Consider the following 23,582-nt stretch of genomic DNA (forward strand, 5'->3'; position numbering starts at 1 on the left):
GAATTACAATGGATTTTGAACTTTGAGCCCATGTTATTCAGAACTCTCTTAATATTTGACTTTATCCATTGATTTTTCACCTCCTCTGTTACAATACCAGATCGGTACATTGCAGAAAAATAAGATAAAGAAACTATTTTAAGAATTTAATGGTAGAACTTTTTAAATATTTAAGAGGAAGTTGAATAGATATTATTCATATTAATGGTACAATTTATGATTGCTCACCAGGAATAGAAATTTTCTCATGACAAATGCTGCTATTAGAATTCAGTAATGAATGATTTTTTAATAAGGCAATGATCTTGTTAGCTTTAAAGGTGATTTGCCTTTCTTTAAAGCATTTAAAAGTTGTGTAAACTTCATAAGTTAATTAACCAGCACTACTTGTTTGCTATTTATATCCACTCTGAAGGTTGGATCTGCAGCTATTTCCTTATCATTTGGAATCTGATAAATGTTTAATGTTGCAGAATACAGAAGGTATTAACATTTTGCAACATTATAAAGACACCAGTTAGTGAACAACAAATAAGGCATCTATGTTTATCAACCATATACAATGTAGCAATTTAATTCTAATCTCTAAGCAACATAGTGATGATTTTAAAGTGATGATTTTCATTTACTGATTTTTGACTAGAGGCTACTTTCGGTAACTATGGAAAAAGAATACAAAGTATAAATCCTCAATGAGGCTTGCCAATTTTGGTTGGCCGTATTCCTGGAGGTTTCATCACATGACATAATCTTTAATTAAAGATTAATCTTTAATTCCTGTGGATTCCAGGACAATCCTGGGGGGTTGGCAACCCCCATCTCAACAGGTATAAATTGGTTTCAAGTCACTGAAGTCAGTAGAGCTATATTGATTTCCACCTGCTGAGAATCTGGCACTAGTTGTTATAGTATGTCCAAAAGATTTCCGACCTTCCCCTCACAGCAACTCCCAAATTGTCAATGTTTTTGTTTGTTTGTTTTGAAATACTGGAGATCTTCTAAATTTGTTTTGAGAAAGCCCCAAATTCCCAAGCTAATAGAAATAAGACCTAGCACCTATTTTGAAAATTATATGACTGATTTACTGATTCTCTAAATTATGTATTTACTATATATAAATCAATAATAATAAATATTTTTAAAAGCAACAGATGTCCATATGGGGAGATTTGTGATTCTTTTTCCTGACAAAGAAGAAAAACAGCACTATTATGGCAAGTGAAAACTCCAACCTTGGCTTGAACTGGATGAAAGGTATACCAGTGGGAAAAGTAATCTAGATCAGTGGCTCCCTCGGCCCGCGCCTAGTCCAGCAACTCCCACTGGCCTGGAGCAGTGAACCGTGGCCACTGGGAGGGCGATTGGCCGAATTTGCGGATGTGGCAGGTAAGCAAACCGGCCCGGCCGGGCAGGGGCTTTCCCTGCACAAGCAGCGGAACAAGTTTGGGAACCACTGATCTAGATGATACTGGGACAGTGGAGTGATGTGAGTACCACATGATCTGCTTGCATCAAATACCTGAAAAAGACTAGTGGAAAAACACAGTGACTTTGCCGATTTGTTAACTATCGCAGCAAGGCTGATTTTGTTATAAATATAGGTAAATTCTTACTTTGACCTTTATTGTTAAAACAGTCAGACTAAAAACTTTGAACCTCTATATTTGTATTCTTTCTATAGATTACTAGATATTATTTTATTTATTAATTAAAAAGCAATTGAGAAGGTAAAAAGTAAAAACTTTGAAGAACAAAGTGAGATTTTTCAGGGAGTGTGTAAAAGTTTGGATTTATTATATTTAGGGGGAGATGGTTAAAAACATGAAAATGCTGACTTCTTGGAGGCTTTCAATCAGGATCCACACTCAGGGTTTCAGAATATTATTTATTATGAACGATATTTTCAGAAGTGTACATGCATTTGTCCCTCTAATTTGCTTGAAAATAGGACTTAGGCTCCCAAGTTGCTTAGTTCTAGGGCAACATTTCCAAAAGTTGCTATTAAATGTCCTTCTAGACAACCATTAGAAACACGCCACATGGAAAATCAGTTGCAAAATTTGTAACTTGTTGACCTTTACTCCATTACTTTGTGTAAAATGTATATTGTTTGCCTAACTCTCATAAGAGTAAATAAAACAAGATGAATCAACATTTGCTGAATAATGCAATTCTGCCATTTCTAACCTCTTCTCTTTTCAAAATTACTTATAGTTTACATTTAATATCTATAAATAATATCCTATAGTGTTATACACTATAATATCCTATAGTGTTATATTACAGCAAGCATGTCCAATTCCCAGTTTGGATAACTTAAAATTGAAATGGGGATAGGACTTACAAGTGACCTTTTCAGAAAAACTGTGAAGGTGAACACTAAGGTCTCTTCATGAATTTGCTAGAGAAGCGAAATAAAACTCATATCGTACAAGGTTCTACAAGGTATACATTGGTCACCAGCTAGAATCGAAAATGATCACAACAGCCAGAGGTATAAATAAATTAAATGTGACAATGTGCATATAGCTTGGTCCTGTCCAACTGAAGAACATCAACATACTAGAAAATGCAGCAGGAAATGATCTACCAGAGATCTTCAAACACCTTCCAAATTATTTGCTGCATGATTTTAGTAGTATACCAGATGTCAACATTTATCAGGCAACACAAACAAGAGAGCAAAATCAGTATTGTAAGAAAAGTGCACTTTGCTTTGGTGGATATATTCATTGCCTGCCACACTAAAAGAACAAATTTTCTATATAAGTATAAAATACTGCCTATTTTGAAGTATTGACACTGATGCACAGAAAGAATGACATTTTGTAAATAGAGATGTTTGGAGCAAATTATTTCAATTACGTATTTGAATGTACTGTGTGGATGATAAATAATGATTTGTCTGTAGCAGCTTCTCACATACAGTGCTTATTTTACATGATATTAGATCAAATTACTGAGTTAGGGCTTGCCCAGCGGAGGGGAAGGATGCTTTACAGTCACTTTACTTATTGTCTGTTCATTTACATTTTTTAACTTCCTTCTATTATATACATTTCTTTGTTGTGTATTCTGATTTTGTTCTCTTTATTATTCTTTTACTGTGTGTGTTCTGTGGCACTAACTCTCAATTCAATTAAGACAGCTAAACCTAATTATGCTACTCAGCACATCAGAACAATGGTCCATCTAGCCTAGTATCCTGTCTTCTGACTGTGGCCTGTGCTACAGGCTTCAGAGGGAATGAACTGAACAGGGAAGTCATTGCATGTTCCATCCCCTGTCATCCAATCCCAGCTTCTGGTAGTCAGAGGTTTAAGACATGCAGAGCATGGGTTGCATCCTTGACAGTCTTGGCTAACAGCTATTCATTGGCCTATCCTCCATGAACTTCTCTCATTCTTTTTTTACCCCAGTTATACTTTCGGCCTTAACAATATCCCCTGGCAACAAGTTCCACAGATTGACGGTGTGTTGTGCATCCTTTTGTTTATTTTAAACCAACTGCCTATTAATTTCATTCAGTGACCTCTGGTTCTTGTGTTATGTAAAGAGATAAATAACACTTCCCTATTCACTTTCTCCACAACATTCATGATTTTATAGACCTCTATTATACCCCTGCTTAGCCATCTCTATTCTAAACTGAGAAGTCCCTGTCTTTTATTCCCCTCTCTCTCTTCATTTGGAAGCTGCTCCATATCCCTACTCATTTTTGTTGACCTTCTCTGTACTTTTTCCAATTCTAATATATCTGGGCAGAGACGGGCTCCATCTTACGAAGAGAGGGAAGAGCATCTTTGCCAGCAGGCTGGCTAACCTAGTGAGGAGAGCTTTAAACTAGGTTCACCGGGGGAAGGAGACCAAAGCCCTGAGGTAAGTGGGAAAGCGGAATACCGGGAGGAAGCACAGGCAGGAATGTCTGTGAGGGGTGGGCTCCTGCCTCATACTGGGAATGAGGGGCGATCAACAGGTTATCTCAAGTGCTTATATACAAATGCACAAAGCCTTGGAAACAAGCAGGGAGAACTGGAGGTCCTGGTGATGTCAAGGAACTACGACGTGATTGGAATAACAGAGACTTGGTGGGATAACTCACATGACTGGAGTACTGTCATGGATGGTTATAAACTGTTCAGGAAGGATAGGCAGGGCAGAAAAAGTGGGGGAGTAGCACTGTATGTAAGGGAGCAGTATGACTGCTCAGAGCTCTGGTACGAAACTGTAGAAAAACTTGAGTGTCTCTGGATTAAGTTTAGAAGTGTGTGCAACAAGAGTGATGTAGTGGTGGGAGTCTGCTATAGACCACCAGACCAGGGGGATGAGGTAGATGAGGCTTTCTTCCAGCAGCTCACGGAAGGTACTAGATCGCATGCCCTGATTCTCATGGGTGACTTTAATTTTCCTGATATCTCCTGGGAGAGCAATACAGCGGTGCATAGACACTCCAGGAAGTTTTTGGAAAGCATAGGGGACAATTTCCTGGCGCAAGTGCTAGAGGAGCCAACTAGGGGGGGGCGCTTTTCTTGACCTGCTGCTCACAAACTGGGTAGAATTAGTGGGGGAAGCAAAAGTGGATGGAAACCTGGGAGGCAGTGACCATGAGTTGGTTGAGTTCAGGATCCTGACGCAGGGAAGAAAGGTAAGCAGCAGGATACGGACCCTGGACTTCAGGAAACCAGACTTCGACTCCCTCAGGGAACGGATGGCCAGGATCCCCTGGGGGACTAACTTGAAGGGGAAAGGAGTCCAGGAGAGCTGGCTGTATTTCAAGGAATCCCTGTTGAGGTTACAGGGACAAACCATCCCGATGAGTCGAAAGAATAGTAAATATGGCAGGCGACCATCTTGGCTTAATAGTGAAATCCTAGCGGATCTTAAACATAAAAAAGAAGCTTACAAGAAGTGGAAGGTTGGACATATGACCAGGGAAGAGTATAAAAATATTGCTCGGGCATGTAGGAATGATATCAGGAGGGCCAAATCGCACCTGGAGCTGCAGCTAGCAAGAGATGTCAAGAGTAGCAAGAAGGGTTTCTTCAGGTATGTTGGCAACAAGAAGAAAGCCAAGGAAAGTGTGGGCCCCTTACTGAATGAGGGAGGCAACCTAGTGACAGAGGATGTGGAAAAAGCTAATGTACTCAATGCTTTTTTTGCCTCTGTCTTCACTAACAAGGTCAGCTCCCAGACTGCTGCGCTGGGCATCACAAAATGGGGAAGAGATGGCCAGCCCTCTGTGGAGATAGAGGTGTTTAGGGACTATTTAGAAAAGCTGGACGTGCACAAGTCCATGGGGCCGGACGAGTTGCATCCAAGAGTGCTGAAGGAATTGGCGGCTGTGATTGCAGAGCCACTGGCCATTATCTTTGAAAACTCGTGGCGAACTGGGGAAGTCCCGGATGACTGGAAAAAGGCTAATGTAGTGCCAATCTTTAAAAAAGGGAAGGAGGATGATCCTGGGAACTACAGGCCAGTCAGCCTCACCTCAGTCCCTGGAAAAATCATGGAGCAGGTCCTCAAAGAATCAATCCTGATGCACTTGCATGAGAGGAAAGTGATCAGGAACAGCCAGCATGGATTCACCAAGGGAAGGTCATGCCTGACTAATCTAATCGCCTTTTATGATGAGATTACTGGTTCTGTGGATGAAGGGAAAGCAGTGGATGTATTGTTTCTTGACTTTAGCAAAGCTTTTGACACGGTCTCCCACAGTATTCTTGTCAGCAAGTTAAAGAAGTATGGGCTGGATGAATGCACTATAAGGTGGGTAGAAAGCTGGCTAGATTGTCGGGCTCAACGGGTAGTGATCAATGGCTCCAAGTCTAGTTGGCAGCCGGTATCAAGTGGAGTGCCCCAAGGTTCGTTCCTGGGGCCGGTTTTGTTCAATATCTTCATAAATGATCTGGAGGACGGTGTGGATTGCACTCTCAGCAAATTTGCGGATGATACTAAACTGGGAGGAGTGATAGATACGCTGGAGGGGAGGGATAGGATACAGAAGGACCTAGACAAATTGGAGGATTGGGCCAAAAGAAATCTGATGAGGTTCAATAAGGATAAGTGCAGGGTCCTGCACTTAGGATGGAAGAATCCAATGCACCGCTACAGACTAGGGACCGAATGGCTAGGCAGCAATTCTGCGGAAAAGGACCTAGGGGTGACAGTGGACGAGAAGCTGGATATGAGTCAGCAGTGTGCCCTTGTTGCCAAGAAGGCCAATGGCATTTTGGGATGTATAAGTAGGGGCATAGCGAGCAGATCGAGGGACATGATCGTTCCCCTCTATTCGACATTGGTGAGGCCTCATCTGGAGTACTGTGTCCAGTTTTGGGCCCCACACTACAAGAAGGATGTGGATAAATTGGAGAGAGTCCAGCGAAGGGCAACAAAAATGATTAGGGGTCTGGAACATATGACTTATGAGGAGAGGCTGAGGGAGCTGGGATTGTTTAGCCTGCAGAAGAGAAGAATGAGGGGGGATTTGATAGCTGCTTTCAACTACCTGAAAGGGGGTTCCAAAGAGGATGGCTCTAGACTGTTCTCAATGGTAGCAGATGACAGAACGAGGAGTAATGGTCTCAAGTTGCAGTGGGGGAGGTTTAGATTGGATATTAGGAAAAACTTTTTCACTAAGAGGGTGGTGAAACACTGGAATGCGTTACCTAGGGAGGTGGTAGAATCTCCTTCCTTAGAGGTTTTTAAGGTCAGGTTTGACAAAGGCCTGGCTGGGATGATTTAACTGGGAATTGGTCCTGCTTCGAGCAGGGGGTTGGACTAGATGACCTTCAGGGGTCCCTTCCAACCCTGATATTCTATGATTCTGTGATCTTTGTTGACATGAGGCAACCAGAACTCCAGGCAGTATTCCAGATGTGGGCATACCATGGATTTATATAGTGGCATTATATTTTCTGTCTTACTAGCATCCCTTTCCTAACATTCTGTTAGCTTGTTTGACTGACACTGCATATTGAGATCTTTACAGAGAACAATCCACAATGACTCCAACATTTCTTTCTAGAGTGGTAACTGCTAATTTAGACCCATCATTTTGTACATATAATTGGGATTATTTTTTCCAATGTGCATTACTTTGTACTTTGTACAACCCTGAATTTCATCTGCCATTTTGTCATCCAGTTTTGTAAGATTCCTTTGTAACTCTTCTCAGAGAGCTTTGGAGTTGACTATCTTGAGTAATTTTACGTTGTCTGCAAACTTTGCCACGTCACTATTTAGCCCCTTTTCCAGATCACCTATAAATATGTTGAACAGCACTGATCCCAGTACAGATCCTTGGGGGACCCTGCTACCCTCCACTGTGAAAACTAACCATTTATTCCTATCTTTTAACCAATTATTGATCCATGAGAGGACTTTCCTCTTGTCCCATTTCTCCTTGCTTTGCTTAAGAGCCCTTCATGAGGAACCTTGTCAAAGGCCTTCTGAAAATTCAAGTACACTACAAATATGAGATTTATATTTCATACAGCTGGATTTTTATACTACAAGGTGATGTGAATGCCATCATACAATTATGAAATTAGTGATCTCAGTTATTGGGTGTTTGTGGTTATTTTGGATGCATATCTGTGTTAATTTATGCTATTGATTAATAAATTATTAAATAAAAAGAGGAAGGCCTTGAATAAAGGAAGGTAAATTGTAAAACATTAAAAAAGCATATAATACTTTTAGTCATATGGTTATTATACCACCATCCTCTCAAACTATAGTGTAAGTGTAAAAATTACCTTTAGCACTTATTTCATACAGCATATTATTATTGAATATGAGCATTAAAAATACTCTACATTTATTCATGATGCACTGGGAGCTAACATTGCTGCGATTTTTCACACATAAGACTTCCCCTTTATGTATGTTCATACAAAAAATATTTGTTCACTGACTCACTTTCCATTTGATAGAAAATAGTAGAGAGAGAAAATGCAAAATTAAGGCACAAACGTACAGTGAGCCAGATACTCAACTTGCATAAATTGTCAAAGCTCATTTGAAGTCAATAGAGCTATGACAATGTACCACACCTGAGGATCTGTCCCAATATGTCTACAAAAGCCCAGGCTCAACAGGTAGCATAAAGAAAATATTTAAACATCCTGTTCCATTGTTCCTGGATACCAGAAGACGTGATATATTTCAGCCTGAGCTGTCAAAGTGTTCCCTGCTTTTTGTTTTCTATCCACACAGAAAAGTATCATTTATCCTTATCTCTTCTTTCTCTCTCAGAGCAATACAGGAGATCTTGTTTGTTGCTGAACTCTCTAGTATCTTATTAAATGCCACACTTCCAGCATTTCACAGTGGTGTCTCAAATCAGCAAACGTTAGAAGCAATGATGAAAAATCACAAGGCAAGAATGAGATGTTGGCTCAAAAGATAAATGCCTGAGAAATAAAAACACAGGATAGACAGCTGTAAGTTTAGATATGTCAAGCTTCCCATCCCAGAAATATAGCAATAATAAAGTGTGAGTAACTGGTGATACTCTTGGGAAGACATATTCCAGAAAATCTTGAAGAATTTAAGAAACTGTTGGGTAAAGGCTAAAAATACAAAGAAAATAGATGAGCTGTAAGGAAGAAACATATGTCATATCTGAATGGAATGTGTGAAACAAACAGAGAAACATAAGAAAGAGATGATCTTGTGTCTATCTTGTCTACATCTCTCTTTGTCAACAAGCAACAGAACAGAAATACAATGAGCTAATTTAAGCAATTCCATTTTCATAAACAAAAACTTACTATCTGCTTACCAGACAAAATCTGAAGTGATGGCAAGAAGGAAGACAGATAATAGCTTCCCAGCCACAGAGAAGTCTCTGTGCACGCTAATTTCTTTAAAGGCTGATTCAAGCAGAAAATCTATAAATAACAACTTTGTGAGGCTCAGGGGCAAAAAAACCGCCATTCCTAAGGCCACACATTTGTTTCAAGCTGGTTTAGCCGTCCACTGGGGGGGTGAAACTTGATTCTCCTCAGTAGCACAGTAGCTACAAAGCCAGATTTTCAAATGTATGGATTAGCATGCTCACAGCTTTCATACATAACTCCAAATGCATCTTTTCAATATTGGAATACCTCGTGGAGATATAATTTTTTTCTCAAAATTCTTAAATACCAATATAACCCTTTTTTGCCAGAACCCGTTCTCTTCCCCCAGATCAATACTGTATGTTTTAAAACATGCACACATTGTTCCTTATCAGTGAAATGCCAAATATTAATAGATGCTTACATTAAAACAGTGGAAATGATTTAGCTGGATACAGCTAAAAATCAAGAAATGGAGTATGAGGGCTGATGTTACGGTACAGCACTGGTGCACAAATCATTCCAAAGACATTTCCTTAGCAACATGATTTATGACAGTCAGCCTTGTCAGTATTATCCTTGCATAGGTCAGGCTCCTTAAGATGTTTTTAAACATACGTGTTTAAAATTCATTTTTATTGTTACCTCCCATATGAGATTATTCCCCTGAAGGAATGTTGGTTTGGCCTATCAGGAAATAAAGCTAGTGTCTCTGGCTTGCAGAAAAATGGTTATCTGAGCATAAAGAATCTGCAGGAAGTATCCTGAGCTTTCCTCTACTGTGGAAGCAGGGAAGATTTTTTTTTCTTCATAGTGACAGACTAGGGAAACCTGGACCTGGAAAAGTGGCAACAAAGAAAATATACATTGCGTGAAATATGGATATCAGTGGCAAAATTCAATGGAGCTAGGATTCACCTATAGCTGGCTGGTTGGATTAACCTGTCAGGGTTTGGATTTCAGGAATTACCATTGGCAGGCAGGGTAATGGGTATTTTTTCTGGGGTTGAAAGTTTTGTGTCTCTCTTTACTTCTTTGGGTATGTTTACACCGCACACTGAGCCCAGGCTCTGATGCAGATTTAAGCCCAAGCTCTGTTCCATCCACATACAAATCAATCTGGCTCGGGTAGCAAGCACTAGGGAACTGGATCCTAGGATCCTACTAGTGAGGTGGGTTGTAGCCCGAGTCCCTCAGGTCCAAGCCCTATCATTTTGCAGTGTGGACGCAGCTCAAGCCACAGATCCAAGTCAAAAGGTCTGAATAGTGCCATGTAGACACATTTGCATGGTTGCAAGACCCAGATCCAGCAATTGTAAACCCAGATTAACAATGAGGTGCGTGTAGCCTTGGAAACACCAAATCAGAACAGACGTGAAAGTGTAGTATGCAGAGTAAACATACCCCTCCTGTCTCCACAAAGATATCTTCTCTTCCTGCTATTCCCAGACCACTGTAATCAACTTCAAGCTCACTTTCCATACCTCTGATTCTAGATAATATAGTCTTCTATTCCTGGTTTCCCTCTCTTCCAGGCTTCCTTTGCCCACCCAGCCTTGCCTGCATTGTGAATCAAGGACATTCTCTCACTTTCCACTTATCTCCTAGTTTTCCTGATTCTTTTCTGACCTTATTGTAGCCATTTGTCTGTACTAAACCTCAACCTTGCACCACTACTGCTTACCTGCTGAATAAATTCTTGCTGTCCTACATCCAAGCCATTTGAATTTAATAACGTGAAATGTTTTCCAAGTCCTTTTTGCATTAGCGTAAATGGTTTTAAATTGCCTACATCACAGCAGAGATTGGATAAATAGAGCTTTTAATGGGGGACAGGGGAAACTGAAAGGGAAAAACATCTGAGACGAAAGAGGCTTATAATCGTCATTTCAAATTAAGCACACTGATCAGAAAATGGATATTGGGGTAAATGTGAAAATATTGAAACCATCAGCATAGTACAGAACAGCAGTAAAAAAGGCAACTAGGACACTAAAGTGTATTGTCAGAATGATAAAATAGAAAATGAAATATAAAGTAATACACAAGTATGGTACAAGGCACTTGTTAGACCCCATTACTGGACAACAAGCCATAGGAAGATTTTATTGACTAAGGGCAGTAAAAAGCTGGAATGAGACTAAAATATCTGACATTATGTCTACACTGCAATAAAAGACCCATGGCATGGCTACAACTGGCCTGGGACCGCTGGGTCAGGCTTTGGGGCTAAAAATTGCAGTGTAGGCTTTTCGGCTTAGGCTGGAGCCTGAAATCCCACGAGTGGGGAGAGTCTCAGAGCTCACAGGTTCCAGCCTAGCCTGAACCTACACTGTAATTTTTAGTGCCGCAGCTTAGCCCAACGAGGTCGAATCAATTGACCGGGGCTGTAATACTCAGTGCTATGGGTTCTTATTGTAGTGTAGATGTACCCTAAGTAACTTTGTCAGGAAAGGAGTTGAATTTATTCTCACTGGAAGGAAAAAGTCAATTAGTTCAGAGTTAGACTTGGGAAAATATTGCAAAATATATTTGGTTGGATATTTAAATGAATTTGTCCTCTTTCTAACAGGTTTGCTGCAATTATAAAATACTCACAGAAAACAGACGATGAATTTAGGAAAACAAGGCCCCAATCCACCAGACACTTACACACGTGCTTCACTTTATGCACAAGTAGTCCCAGTGAAGTCAATAAAATTATGTATGTGTGTGTGTATTTGCAGGATTGAGGCCCAAATATTCACAATGGTAACCTTATTCCAAGACCTTGCATAATGACAGGTTTCAGAGTAGCAGCCATGTTAGTCTGTATGCTGTAGCTCATGAAAGTTTATGCTCAAATAAATTTGTTAGTCTCTAAGGTGCCACAAGTACTCCTTTTCTTTTTCTTATTCCAAGAGTTATACCAGTCAAGTTAAGGAACAGAAATTACAATATGTGACTAAGATATCAAACTGATGCTGCTTTAAATCTGTGATACCGCTCAGAATGTACTGTGATTTTACAGAGAAAATATTATTTACCAAAACTATTTTTAAGTCACCAGGACTACTCACATGCTTAAAGCTAATAATATATACAAGTGTTTGCAGGATCCGTGCCATTGTTAGCATGGCCTCTGTTTCTAGACCTCTGTGATTAAAAGGGTAGATTTTGTGTATATAACATGTTTTGCCAAAACCACTGCAATTACTGATCTGGTACTGCTATGTAAATATACCCAAACTGTTGCACCTGGTTGCATCCACATTGCTAATATGTAAAATGAAATATTGTAAACAAAAAAAATGAAATATTCTAAACGTTCATGAAAGGTGTTATAAAATTCTTCTTTAAAAGAATGTTTTCAGTATGATAAAAAGACTTCTATCCAAAAAGCAGTGTCTGAGGGACAGAAAAACAATTCTAAAAATAATAGCAAGATATATTTTTTTCCGGAGCAATTTTGCTCTATTGCCCTCTAAGTTCTCAGGCCAGCCCCATCACCATAGTAATGAAGCTACTCTGATTAAAATATTCCAAATGATTTTCTGTGAATATGTGAACAAGCAGAATAATCAGAATTTACACAGGATTGGGGATGAAACTGAAGTTTAAAGAAGAAAAATTAACAGCCCTACAAAAAATATATACAATCTGCAGATGACTAAGCTATAAAGGGAGAAGTAAAATTTGGCATTTCTTTTTCAGCTTGGACATAAATTGTTCTAAGTACAATAACAACAACACACAAAGCTGACCCCACAAGGATAGTGAAACATTTCAAAGCATAAACATGACAAGCAGTCGAATGACAAATGACCTTATTCTGTAAAGTAAAAGCTTCATATAGCCCAGCCAGGTTACAGGCAGCTGGACACCTTTCTTCCTATCCAAACACAGCTGACTGCACTTGGAAGGTCTGGAGGCCCAAGCCACAGGCTAAAAGGTTTGAAAATATCACTCCAGGAGAATTGACTGAACAAAGTGATACAAAGTCCAGCCCTGGAGGAGTGAGCGAGAACTCAAACATTCTTTCTGATTAGTTTTAACAAACAAAGAAGAAGACTAATGCTATCAATGCTCTTTCATCTCTGATAACAGCGGAAGTATGATGGAACAATAAGTTAGGATCGCTTGGGTGTCTGTTTTTAAACCTCAAATCTCACTGATGCTCAGTGAAAGAAAACAGTTTGATGAAATTGTTGCAAAGCTCACCAAATTCAGAGCACAAGGAAAAGGGAATACAACCAAGTTATACAGCTTAGTGATGTTATATTCATTTGTAAACAGTCTCTATTATAGAGCAATAAGAAATCAGGCCAAGCAGTTTTAGTCATTTTGAAAATGTTAGTTTTATTAATTGTAGCTGAGTAACTGGCAAAGCATTTTTCTCAGATATCATGATAATTTTTTTTTTTTTTTTTTTTTTTGGAAAATGATAGTGACGGTCTCTCACAGTATAAACCAGACAGACATTCACTGTTACTTCTATTTCTGAGCCATGTGTCTGAAACAGTCTTGCCCTTACTTCTAGAATCTTCTAGACATTCCTGTCTGATTCTCACTTAACTTTGAACAGCAGAGACTAATTTATAACCAGTGCTAATGAGGAACAAATGCTTCATCTGGCAGGAGAGGAAAAAGCCTTACTTCAGTCTTCAGGGACTACTCACATGCATGAAGTTACCCATGCATGTAAGTATCTACAATATTGCGGCCTGGTTCCATATACTCTTCTGGGCAGGGACCATACCTGGCTGTTTTGTTTGTTTTGAAGTGCTAAGCACATTTCAGGGCACTCAAAAAGTGATATTTTTTTTTAAAAGATTAATTCCCAGGTAAAAATTAAAGTGACAACTAAGGTTATACAGAATTTTTTCCTTTGTTTCTTTAGCTACGTATTTTTCCTTTCCTCCTTTTTCTCATTCTGTGTGTTTATGTCTCTCCTTGAGAACAAAATCTGTTTCAATTGGTATGACTTTCTCTTTGTTCTGTACTGTTTGGAATCCACAATTTAATTTACACATTTGCATAAGTTTCTATTTAGATCAACTATTGTACTCAGAAATTCATAGGCATTCAAATATCCTCTTAATTTTGTTCATTTTTCTTTCATACTTGCTTGATTTCAGGTGCAAAGCAGAATGGAGCAAGGACAGCAGCAGAATGGAGGCTTTTAAGATGCAGTACAATTGGAGGGAAAACAACCCCAGGAGCATTGAAATCTCTTTGTAATTCTTATTTTAGATTTTTTGACACAGTGTTTCTATCAGAGAGTGGGAAAGAAAATGTTAAATGCTGCATTTTTTTCCACTTTAATTTCCATTTATACTTACTTAACTATTTTCTGTTTCCTAAAGGCTGTTAAGAACAGACTTTTATCAGCTTCATTTAAAAATGTATATAGATCTTAGTGATAAACTAAGCTTTGGCTACGGCCCTAAAAGAGCTCACTGACAGTGAGATTTTTATTCTGATACTGATCAGAAATTTTCCTTTCTGGAGTTAATCCAAGGTCACTGGATGAGGGAAACAGCAGAGCCACTTTGGCACCAATGGGAGCAGCTGGACACTCAGCACTTTTTGAAAGAAAGTCAGATTATTTATTTAGGAGTTTAATTTTGGCAACTATTTTTAAAAACTTTGGTCTTGATGTTATAACTAAGATCTTTGCCCAAAATACTGAACATTACATAGCTTGAATGAATACTTGAAGTAAAACCATACACCATCAGATACTTTTAAATGTCTTTCTGTAAAATCCTTCTGTCAGAATATTTCTACCATAATGTATTTTTCCTTTGGGAAGCTGACACTTTTACTGGGCAATTAAGAACCAATGTTTGAACAGCTAACTCTGTTGTCAAATTCATGGAACAAGCATTAGGACTCTTAGATGTTACCATTCTTGGTGGAAGCTATGAGTCATTGCTATGACTAACAGAAGCAGCTTTACATTTTGCTATTTGCTAAATTCTCAAATATGGCAAAATATTTAGAAACGGGATGTACCTAGTAGTTTTCAGAGCCAGACTGTATTGGTCTTTATCCTAGGTTTCCAATGAAACAACTGAAATGTGTTTTCTTCTCACTTTCTGAAAATTTAAAGGATTATCCCTAAAAAAATAATCAAGGTGTCAATATCTTCAGATAGTGCTTTGGTTACACTTATACCTCTCAAAGAATGTGCTGAGCATATTTATGTCTTTATCAGTCCGTGTGAGCCAGCTCAGTTCAGGGCTTAGTGGTGCTTAGTTTCACAGGATCATTATCCCTTTTAGATTACTTACATAGTTTCCCAGAAATTTTTATACAATTATTTGACGTTCTTATGTAATTTTCTAAACATGAAAGGGCATGCTGACCTTTACCAAAAGTGTATCTCTGATCAGATGGAACAAAGCAGAAATATCATAGTTTGGATTCTTACAGCTGGAATCTAATTCTATGTTCTCATAAACAGATGGAATTTTGTGAAATGCTGGTAAATTGTAACTGATACCCCATTGATCCTAGAATGAATACAAGCTAAGAAAGCCAGGCTTAAAGAAAACAATCTCATGTGATATTAACAATTATTAATTTAAGAAAATCCAGCCTTATAATAAATTCCCTGTATTTTACAATGAACACACCTATCACTTTTGATATGTTGACAGCAAGAATTTTCAGAGTATATTTATTATTGGGAATGAAGAAACTAGTTCAAGTGAAAAACAACATCAACAACAATTCTCCTTAAGCCTATTAAATATTTTGGAGAGGAGGGAGAATTGGGGGAAGTATAGTTAAGGAGTCCTCATTTCCCTTGATGGAAGAGGGAACCTACATTTTACCCATATGTTTCTTACTAGAGCTTGGTGGGGATGGTGCACTGCTTTATAACATTTAAAAATAGCCCAGATAAACTAGAGTTTGCTTTTATTTAAAGCTGATTGTTAGAGCAGTCTCTGAAGAGATAAAGACACTTATACAAATAAAAAGAAAATACTTTAATTAACAATCAGGATAGCAAATATACATACTAATTTTTACCTCTAGATTCATATACAGTACCTAACTTGAACTCCATCAAACCAGATTTCTGTTAGGGACTAATGAATTGATTTGGAATATATAAGACTCCATTTGAACCTAAAGGAGCTTTTGAGGTTCAAATAAGAATGGGATTTTTATAGGTGGGTTGTTGCTTTTGGTTTTTTAAATTATGCATTTCCTGGATCAGTGCTAAAATATAGCCAAGTGTTGATCTCCTGTCATTTGCAACCAGGAAGAACTGGAAATCATGTGAGAAAAACTTGATCTTGTAAAATTTCCAGCCTAGTTTACAGACCAAAAAAGATAAAATAAGCTTCAACAATAAATATCCAAAATCCAAACCTCTTAATGTTGTTTGCTATTTACCATCCAAGTGAGTAGCAGAAACAATAACTTGTGACTTATGTGACCAAACACCATGTATAGCTGAAGATACAATTCAAGACAATTTTATTTAGTGGGCATCCATAATCCACTAATGGGAATATACAGATCTTAAAGATAAAATTCATGAACAACCCATTGACTGCAATTAACTATAATAAACTATTTGCCAATAATTGTAAACCACAGATAGATTTGTATGAGTTGGCATCACCTTGTGAACAGACAAGGAGCTAAATTAATCAAATAACTTATTTGAAACAAGTAATTTGACTAGCTCTAGTTATCACATTTAAATATCCACTGTTTTGCAGGCAAATATAACTATTTTCAAACTGTTGGAATGCCAGGTGGAATTTTATATAAAGCTATCTACCGTAGTGTGACAGATTTCAGTTACCAATCTGACTGAGGCATCAGGTGATCGGGCTGAGGCCGCAGGATCATTCGGGGGAGGAGATGACGGAGCACGCCAAGGGTCTAAGTTTTAAAGCTTTATTGATAAAATAATAAAACAACAGTGGAGAGTGCTGGGGGGTTCCCCACATCACTCAGAGGAAGGAAGAAAGCGTTAGTGCCCCAGCCCTAACCCACTTTCATACTCACACCCGCACTACCTGAGGCTGGCCAAGCCTGGGTGTAACGTAAGAAGAAAAGGGGGAGGGGTGGACGGGAGTTCTTATCCCATGCACGAGTTGTCCAGGTTCTGCTGTTGATCTCCAACTTGTTTTGGCTCTCAGAAAGATTTTTAAGTTCTGGGTTCTTTTGGGGGCATTTCATTCAGCGACCTCTGTTTCCCGTGCTCTTTGTACCGGTCCAAACTGGGTCTCTGTGGCCTCCTCAGCTTTCCCAAAACACACTGGCTCCAGGGACGCAAAACTTTGTTTTCCCCCCTCCTTCTGCTGGCCTTCGCCATCTCGTTCATTTTTGCAATCTCTGCACTCCTGGTCAGCTTAGTTCTCCTTTTCTCATGGCTGGCTGGGGTTGGCTAAGATATGAACACAGCTGCAGACTTCTCATCGGGCGCCGTGACCTTGGACTGGGGCCAGCATCTTATCTTTGGAATGAACTAGCTGAAGTATTGAGTTAAACAGATCTCTGCTCCCTTCCTCTCTCTCCCTTTGGCCTCTCACAGCCTGCAAAGGAACGTTCCACTCCACACTCACACCTTTGACCCTCCCCAAAAGGCTTTATGATGCTTGCAATAGCATTAGCAACATACTGTGCTGATCTGCCTCCTCAGGGGACCCGCTGAGGGAGGGGGCCGTGGAGGTGTGACATCAGTGGAGAAAAGCATAGGAGAAGTCATGCTGTAGTATCAAACCTCACACATTCAAACAGGCACATCCTATGTGGGACATGCACTCTGTCTGGATATTTGGGCCTACAATAAGTGTGTTACTGTAAACAGAAAATACTCAGGTATGAATATTAAGACAAATTCCTAAACAAGCTAAAAATCATACTTTTGAGGCTTGCAAAAACTTCATGAATAATCAAGTAGCTGTCCAAATATCACAAAATAACCGTTTCATAAATAAAAAAAGAACATTTTTCATGTCTACTCTTCATGCTATACTACACGTTCAGATAAAATATTTGATTACTTTAGATAAATACTCTGGTATTTCTTAAGTTTTACTTTTCTGATTTTTTCTATGTTATAGTGTTTCTGTATAGTTTACCTTTTACAGCTGTCATAAATATAAAGGGAAGGGTAAACCCCTTTAAAATCCCTCCTGGCCAGAGGAAAAATCCTCTCACCTGTAAAGGGTTAAGAAGCTAAAGGTAACCTCGCTGGCACCTGACCAAAATGACCAATGAGGAGACAAGATACTTTCAAAAGCTGGGAGGAGGGAGAGAAACAAAGGGTCTCTGTCTGTCTATATGCTACTTTTGTCGGGGATAGAACAGGAATGGAGTCTCAGAACTTTTAGTAAGTAATCTAGCTAGGTATGCGTTAGATTATGATTTCTTTAAATGGCTGAGGAAAGAATTGTGCTGAATAGAATAACTATTTCTGTCTTTGTATCTTTTTTGTAAGTTAAGGTTTTGCCTAGAGGGATTCTCTATGTTTTGAATCTAATTACCCTGTAAGGTATCTACCATCCTGATTTTACAGAGGGGATTTCTTTACTTCTATTTCTATTAAAAGTCTTCTTGTAAGAAAACTGAATGCTTTTTCATTGTTCTCAGATCCAAGGGTTTGGGTCTGTAGTCACCTAGGCAAATTGGTGAGGCTTTTTACCAAACCTTGTCCAGGAAGTGGGGTGCAAGGTTTTGGGAAGTATTTTGGGGGGAAAGACATTTCCAAACAGCTCTTCCCCAGTAACCAGTATTTGTTTGGTGGTGGTAGCAGCCAATCCAAGGACAAAGGGTGGAATATTTTGTACCTTGGGGAAGTTTTTGACCTAAGCTGGTAAAGATAAGCTTAGGAGGTTTTCATGCAGGTCACCACATCTGTACCCTAGCGTTCAGAGTGGGGGAGGAACCTTGACAACAGCCTTTGCTTGAATACAGTGATTGTCAATGGCATTTTAATTTGCCATCAGTAAACCTCAGTAGATCCTGTTGTGGTTCCACTCTCAGGCACGGAATATGTGTAAAGATCAGAAGAGGAATATCACAAGAACAGGCAATCTCACAGCACTTTCTGTTCTTGCCTGGCTGGCTGAAGCCAGAAGATGCTAAGGCATGCAAATATAAAACAAAGGTTAACTACAATCACATGGCATCCACATTTTTAAAATCTCCAAGGAAGTTTGGTTCAAATTTTGGATGAAGGTTGAGACAATTTTTAATTTTAATTTGAAGTCATTAATCTTTTTAATTTCCTTCAGCAAATTGTCCACAAACATCTTAGTGTATTTCCAGAGAGTTTCCAGGTTAAAGCAATGTCATGTACTTTTGTGTTCAACGTTACAAGACACAGAGGCTTTTCTTAAAGGGAGATGATTATTCTAAGTATGATTTATTAAAGTTTTTACAGCTTCTTCCCATGTTTATATAATCCAAGAGCAGCCAAAATCTCCATAATACTGTCCAAGCACGGGAAATTACTTCTGTCTCTCAGTGTTCCTACAGTGGAATATTCCATCATTTCTAGGAACAATAGTAGTTAGCTATAAAAAGAGATACATGTAGTGAATGGGTTTGTCAAGTTCTGCTTTAGCTCACCTGATAAAGCTGTAGCTGTTAGGTGCCTGAGTCCTTGCTTTCAAGACCTGGCTGCTCTGCTTCCTTACTAATTTCTGAATTCTGCCTATTTAGAAGACATCAATTCCAGCTCTTAGAAGCTATTTCTTACCTATCCAATAACATCAGTAAGTCTGAATCTGATGGATCTGGAGGCAATTAAAACTTCTTGACATGGTGTTTCCCTCAAGTCTGCATTCTGCAATACAGCTTTGATCTCGTTGTTATTCAATCCACCAGACTAGAGTCTCTTTTTCTGTTTTTCACACAGTTGAGCAATATCTTCTTCAGTCTCCAGACATATATTGCCAATTGCTTAAATCTGAGACGTATTTCTGGGCATGTTGGATTTGCAAGTAGAAGTCTAACACTTCTTGGTATAGTATTTTTATACAATACACTCTAGAAATATCAATGTCATGCTTTTAACAAGGTGTAGTTTCTTTTTGTTTGGAAATCCCCTTTAACGCTTTGAAGATTAGATAGATTAGCCCCTTTCTGCTTCTCAGGTCGCAGACTTGGGCAGTGTAATTTGGTCATATGTCAGGAAAATTCTCTCCTGGGAACATAATTGGGAGTAACAGTTCCACAGAATTCTGCATGATGTAATTCTCTTAAGAGTAACTGTGCCAGTTTCCTCTCTGGTCCTCTCCCATCTTCCTCTTTCTCACCCTAGAATAGGGGGCATGTCAGAACTCCAATCCTCCATTGGTACAGGATCCATTAAGGATCCTATATCAGTGGCACAACCTAGGATCTGCCCATCATCATCTGTAACTAACATCTGAACTAGTACGGGCCCTCAGAATAAGGGAGATGGATTTGGCTCCTTGATGTTCTCCACTCTGTCCGGCACCTAGCAGAGTTCTAGCACAGGAGAGAATCTGGATCAATATATTACACATGAATAGAAATAGATATAGTTATTTAAATTTTATTTTATACACATGGAGGTGATAAGTTTCAGAGCTTTGTCATAAATTTATTGTGCACCTCTGACTACTTCACCTCTTTCATCTCCCCTGGGACTTAATCTACTATTATTCTGTGTGTGTGTGTGTGTGTGTGTGTGTGTGAGTGTGTGAAAGAGAGAGAGAGAATGAGAGAACCAGGCACAAAATGTTTTTCTGCTTTTCTTCTTCAAATGTGAAACGTCCTCCCCGGAAGTGACCCCTGTCTCACATAGGAGACTTAAAATATAAAAATGCATAAGATCATAAAAATAGCGTGAATTTTAAGTCTCATATCTTATAGCCCTACAGGATTAGAAATAGGAGCATTATAGAATTGGAAGCTGTGAAAACTTCAGAGATAATAAAAATATCACAACTTTAAATTCTATGTCTAAAAAAAAAAAACTTGTTTAGGTCCTTTTTAGAGATTTACAGCTCCCTTTATGCCCACTGTGTTAGACTGACTGTTAGCAAGACACCTGGCTTTACAGACAAATGAACATGAAAGGCAGAATCTATAGATCTTCTAGAGATCTAAAACACTCTTTAAAATTGTTTCTCTTAATGGGGTATATACAGAACACTTGTATTACCGGTAAAGGTATGCTGTTTATGTGTAGGTTAACGCAGGGATGAAAGTAACTTAAAGGACTTACCAGTACGCTGGAGTCCTGAGCCGGGGGTGGGGCCTCAACTGGAAGGGGGCGTGACCTTTAAATCCCCAGGCCCTTTAAATCACCTGGGGCTCAGACAGCAATTTAAAGGGCCTGGGACTCCCAGCTGCACCCACTACCCCAGGGCTCTGGCAGCAATTTAAAGGGCCCGGGGCTCCAGCCACTGCTGGGAGCCCAGGCCCTTTAAATCACCAGCCTGTGGAAGCTGCCCCCTGCCGGTACTGTAGGCTGTGTACCAGCTCTTGCCGGTACGCCATACTGTACCAGCTTACTTTCACCTCTGGGTGTATGAATGGAGCGCCAATTCAGTGGGCTTTGGATCCAGTTCTTAACCAACACCATGCTTTCGTGGATTACACGTGAGCATTTGTGCATATACTTGCCTGGCAGTCTCGGAAGTGGACAGTATTCAATTAAAATAGTCATTATCTGATCCAAAACCTAAATAATATAAAAAAGTGTTCTGCAGGAGCCCAGCCTAAATTTATTCAATCGACATAAATTATTACTATATTGTACAATTTATAACAAATGTGGAGCGGACAAAATAAAATACCCTTTGAAACAGCTTCCACTTACAAGATCATAATAATGGCCATACCTGGTCCTTCTAGCACACTATCCTTTCTTCTGACAGTGGCCAATGCCAGATGCTTTAGAGGGAATGAACAGAACAGGGCAATTATTGAGTGATCCATCCCCTGTCATCCAGTCCCAGCTCCTGGCAATCAGAGGTTTAGGGGCATTCAGAGCATGGGGTTGCATCCCTGACCATCTTGGCTAATAGCCATTGATGGACTTATCCTCCATGAACTTATCTAATTCTTTTTTGAACATAGTTATACTTTTGGCCTTCACAACAACCCATGGTAAGGAGTTCTGCAGGTTGACTGTATGTTGGGTGAAGTAGTACTTTCTTTTGTTTGTTTTAAATCTGTTGTCTATTAATTTCATTGGGTGACCCCTAGCTCTTGTTTTTATGCTAAGGGGTAAATAACACTTCCTTATTCACTTTCTCCACACCATTTATGATTTTATAGACTTCTTTCATAACCCTTAGTCAGCTCTTCTCTAAACTGAACAGTACCAATTTTTTAATCTCTCTTCATATGGAAGCTGTTTCATACGCCTAATCATTTTCAATGCCTTTCTGTGTGCTTTTTCCAATTCTAATATATCTTTTTTGGAAAGGGGAGACCAGAACTGCATGCAATATTAAAGGTGTGAGCATACCATGGATTTATGTAGTGGCATTATGATATTATCTGTCTTATCAGCTATCCCTTTCATAATGGTTCCTAATATTCTTTGTCAGGTTTTGTTGTGGGGTTTTTTGTTTTTTTTTTTTTTTTGACTGCTGCTGCACGTTGAACAGATGTTGTTGGAGAACTATCCATGAGAACTACAAGATCTCTTTTTGAGTAATAACTGCTAATTTAGACCCCATCATTTTGTATATAGAGTTCAGATTACGTTTTCCAATGAGCATTATTTGCATTTATCAACACTGAATTTCATCTGCCATTTTGTTGCACAGTCACCAAGTTTTGTGAGATCCCTTTGTAACTCTTCTCAGTGAGATTTGGAGTTAACTATCTTGAATAATTTTGTATTGTCTGTAAACTTTACCTCCTTACTGTTTACCACTTTTTGCAGATCAATTATGAATATGTTGAACAACAGAGATTCCAGCAGAGATCCTTGGGAGACCCTGCTACTTAAACCTCTCTCCACTGTGAAAACTTACCATTTATTCCTACCCTTTGTTTCCTATATTTTAACCAGTTATTGATGCATGAGAGGACCTTCCCTCTTAGCCTATACATGCTCACTTTGCTTAAGAGCCTTTGGTGAGGGCAGTGATGAGCTGCCAGAAGCTGAAGAACCGGTTCCTTCAGTCGCTCCGGGTCTTCGGCAGCACTTCGGCGGCACGTCCTTCAGTCACTCCGGGTCTTCGGCGGCACTGAAGGGCCCGCCACCAAAGTGCCGCCGAAGGACTGCAGGGCTGCTGGGTGAGTAGAAATTCTCAGGGGAGCCTCCCCAGCCGAGAGCTCAGGCGGGATGGACAGGATGGTCCGGCAGGCCGGAGTTTGCCGAACCCCTTTAACAACCGATTCTAAACCTGCTGCAAAATTTAACAACTGGTTTGTGCGAACCGGCTCCAGCTCACCACTGGGTGAGGGACTTTGTCAAAGACATTCTGAAAGTTCAAATATCCCAGAATATCCACTGAATCACCCTCCTCCACATGTTGACCCTGTCAACAAATTCTAATAGATTAGGGAGGCATGATTTCCCTTTACAAAAGCCATGTTGACTCTTCCTCAACATACTGTGTTCATTTATGTGTCTGATCATTTTGTTTTTTCCCCCTATAGTTTCAACCAATTTGCCTGGTACTGAAGTTAAGCTTACTGCTTCTGATATACTTCAAAAAATGCTGTTTATTTTTACGTCTTTTGCTAGTTAGTCTCAAATTCTTTTCTCATAAACAACTTGAATTGCCATCC

The sequence above is a fragment of the Lepidochelys olivacea genome, assembly GCF_965140295.1.
Source record: "Lepidochelys olivacea isolate rLepOli2 genome assembly, chromosome: 11".
NCBI classification, from domain to species: domain Eukaryota; kingdom Metazoa; phylum Chordata; order Testudines; family Cheloniidae; genus Lepidochelys; species Lepidochelys olivacea.